The sequence below is a fragment of the Medicago sativa genome, chromosome 8 (assembly GCF_051527215.1).
Source record: "Medicago sativa cultivar Bolivia chromosome 8, Bolivia_mono, whole genome shotgun sequence".
Classification (NCBI taxonomy): domain Eukaryota; kingdom Viridiplantae; phylum Streptophyta; class Magnoliopsida; order Fabales; family Fabaceae; genus Medicago; species Medicago sativa.
The window spans coordinates 54,108,936-54,113,058 of record NC_140756.1 but is presented as its reverse complement, the minus strand read 5'-3'; the positions used below and the strand labels follow the sequence as shown (position 1 = coordinate 54,113,058).

General features: G+C 37.1%; 1 pseudogene; it reads left to right on the top strand.

Moving 5' to 3' along the window:
* The first annotated feature begins 2,598 nt into the window (after positions 1–2,598).
* Positions 2,599–2,699, top strand: LOC146899559 (small nucleolar RNA R71; annotated as a pseudogene).
* Positions 2,700–4,123: the final 1,424 nt, after the last annotated feature.

The following is a 4,123-nucleotide window of genomic DNA, read 5'->3' as shown; positions in this document are numbered from 1 at the left end:
TTTTCAATGGCATAAACTACTGCTAACAATTATTTCTCTGTTGTGGCATAGTTCACTTATGCCTCATCTAGGGTTTTGCTTGCGTAATAAATTGCATGTATCTTCTTATCTTTTCTTTGACCTAACACCGCCCCAACCTCATAGTCACTTACATCACACAATATTTCAAAAGGAAAGTTCCAATCTGGTGGTTGTATGATTGGGGCAGTGATCAAAGCTCCCTTCAACCTGCAAAATGCCTTAAAGCACAAATCATAAAAAACAAAGGCTGCATCCTTAAGGAGCAGATTCGTTAGTGTCTTAGTAATCAATAAAGAATTTTTAATAAAGCGGTGGTAAAACCCTGCATGACCTAGGAAACTTCCTACTTCTTTGAACGAGGTAGGAGGTAGCATTTTTTCAATAATTTCAAATTTTGCTTTATCCACCTCTATACCTCGTTTAGAGACCAAGTGCCCTAGGACAATTCCTTCTTTTACCATAAAGTGACACTTTTCCCAATTTAAGACTAAGTTCACTTTTATCATTTTTAATAACTGTGAGGCCACCCTTTTTAGGTACTACTTGAACCGGAGTAACCCATTTAGAATCAAAAATTGGATAAATAACACCTGCATCTAGGAGTTTTAAAACTTCTTTCATATTAGGATTTAACCTTCTTTGATGTTCAATGCAGGGTTTATAGTCCTCTTCAAGTAGTATCCTATGCATGCATAATGAGGGGTTTATTCCTTTAATATCTTCAATAGTATACCCTATAGCTTTAGGATATTTCTTGAGGATATTAAGTAATTTTTCAGTTTCACCCTCATTTAGGCTTGCATTCACAATAACAGGGTAGGTAGAGTTAGGGCTTAAAAATTCATACCTCAAATTTGGTGGGAGCGGTTTAAGCTCCACTTTTGGTGCCTCTTTTGGAAGAGGGGCAACTTTCCCCTCAATCAATTCTTTTATACCCAAGCCTTTGATGGGAGGATTTTCATCCAATAGCTCTTCATATGCTTGGGCATCTCCCTCTAGCTTTGTACCTGCATTGTTTACCAAACACATTTCCAAACCATAGTGTGTAGGTGATGTTAATGGAAGGACCCTTCATTAGATTAGCAAATTCAAATTCAACAGTTTCTTTACCAACATTAAATGCCAGTTTACCATGCTTCACATCAATTATGGCCCCTGCGGTAGCAAGGAAGGGTCTTCCCAAAAGAATTGGTACTTGGATGTCTTCCTCCATTTCCATCATAACAAAATCAGCCGGGATGTAAATCCCTTCTACTTTGACCGGGACATCCTCTATAATTCCAACTGGGTACTTAACGGAAGGGTCTGCTAATTGTAGAGTCATTCTTGTTGGCTTAAGTTCCCCTATACCCATCCTCTTATAAAGGGATAATGACATCAAACTGACACTTGCTCCCAAGTCACACATGACTTTCTTAATTGTTTCGGATCCTATGACACAAGGTATGGAAAAACTCCCCGGATCTTTAAGCTTAGGTGGCAATTTATTTTGGATGATTGCACTACATTCTTCTGTAAGGCTAACTGTCTCACCCTCCTCAATTTTTCTTTTATTGGAAATAATTTCTTTTAAAAACTTAGCATAGGAAGGCATTTCAGTCGGGACTTCAGTGAAAGGAACATTAATGTAGAGTTATTTATCATTTCAATAAATTTCCTAAATTGCTCATCTAGCTTAGACTTAGCAAACCTTCGTGGGAAAGGAATTTTTGGCTTATAAGGGGGTGGTGTAATCAGCTTTTCACTCTCTACCTTGGGTTCCTCACCTTGTGGCTCATTATTCTCCCTTTCTACATCACTTGTCTTGGTTTTCCCTATGGGGTCCTCTAGTTGCCTACCATTTCTAAGTGTAATAGCATTCATTTGGTTAGTTCTAGGCTGGCTAACTTTTTGGGCTACTTGCGAGATTTGAGTTTCTGAGATTTTGTTGTGATTTGAAATGGAATCCACCTTTGATGTAAGCTTGGCAAGAGAGTTGTTCAAAAGTCCAGTTTGATTCTTAAGCTCTTGGAGCTGCTCGGATTGATTTATAAAATAGTTTTCCATCAAAAGTTCCAAGCTGGTTTTTTGAGAGACTCTTTCGTTATTTGCATAACTGGGTGGTGTTGTTTGTCAAAAGGGATTTTGAGGAGTTTTATAAAAGTTTTGGTTTTGCCACATCCCTGGTTGTATTGAACAAAATTCATTTGCTCAACACTTTCAATAGCACTACCTAGTTGACATTCAACGCTAGTATGGCCAAATATACCACATACTTTACTTGGGGTTGAAACAGAAGTAGGTGTGACAACACTAACATTCATTTTATCAAATTTTTGGGAGAGTGCGTCCACCTTAGAAGATAGATGATCAGGGGAAGAAATTTCGTTCATACCTGCCTCTTTTTTAGAGGGTGCAGAAGCAGTGATGGCTCTCTCATCGGTCCACTGATAGTGGTTTTGGGTCATGTCCTCGATCAAGGCATATGCTGCTGTATAGTTCTTGTTCATTAAAGCTCCACCTGCAGCTGCATCAACAGTCATTTTTGTGGTATATGAAAGACAATTATAAAAAGTGTGGACAATAAGCCACTTCTCTAGACCATGATGGGGACAAAGTCTAAGCATTTCTTTGAAACGCTCCCACACATCGTAAAGAGATTCCCCATCTTTTTGAGTGAATCAGTAAAGCATGGCTCTCAATTGAGCGACTTTAGAGGGGGAAAGAATCGGGCAAGGAATGCTCGCCTTATTTGGTCCCATGAAGTGATAGAATCAACTTCCAATGAATGAAACCAAGCACTAGCTCTATCCCTTAAGGAAAAAGGAAAGAGGTACAGTCTTACGACCTCTTGGTTTGCCTTCAAGATTCCACTGAGTCTTAAAAAAGTTGAAATATGCATATTCGGATCCTCAGTGGGTGATCCGGAAAATTGGTTTTGCTGCACTAAGTTAAGGAGTGCAAGCTTAATTTCAAAATTGTTACCCTTAACCGTTGGGTACACAATAATAGCATGTGGCTCTTATGTAGAAGGGGTTGCATACTCTTTAAGAGTGTGTTCCTCAGCCATATCGTTATTATTTTGTGCTTCCCAAGAAGTTAACGGTAAAAAAAAAAAGAAATAGAAAAAGAAAGAAAGACAGAAGGAAAAAGAAAAAGTCTAACGACTACTAAAAATTTAATCAAATTGCCTAACTCCCCGGCAACGACGCCAAAAACTTGATGTAGTAAATCCACAAGTGCACGGTTTACCGATGTAGTAATAAAAGAGTATCGTTCCGATAGGGAGTTATGAAGTTTAATCAACTTTCTATGAATGATTATAAGAGAGTTTAAGTTCTAAAGTTGGGATATTTATTGTTTGAAAGAAAATATAATAATAAAAAGCGCATTGGGATTATTGGTTCGTCATGGTGACAAGTCCTTCACAAACCAAACCCTAAACCTAGAACTTTATGTTGGACCTATTTTCTATAGACAAGTTTCTCTTTAGCCTATCACATCTCCTTTCGGCCTCAGTGAGTCTGTTTCTCTAGCAGCCATGCCTATTCTCATGGTTGATTGCTATTGAAATCCTTGAAGTACGGAACTTTATTTTCTCAAGGTTTGCTAGACTATTCTCATGTTTCGCAATCCTTGTCTAAATTCACTTGTTCCAATATCAAAACTTCTTCTTTCGATCCTTCGCTTTGATATTTATGATTAATCAATAACAATTATTAAACTTCATCTTTCAATCATTCGATTAATACTTGTTATTGATTATAAAAACGGTGAATTTAGATTAGAAAATAGATTTATATAAAATTAGGGTTCGAGGCTTGTTTTGATTATGATTAGGTCATTAGACTCATCCAAAAATCCCAAGACAAAGAAGTCTACTCACACATATTCATTGTAGAAGAACATAAAATAAAATAAAGGTTGAGCTTTTATTAAAGAAAACAATTGTCACTTATTATTTCCAAGAATAAAAGATGAATGAATATGCTTGCTAGTTGCTCTATTTATAGTCTACAACTACTTAAGCCCCAGGAAATACATCAATATAGTGTTCCACAAGAAACTACGAGCTTTAGGTCAGAAATAGACTAAATAGGCAGCTTGTTAGAGAAGCAAAAGC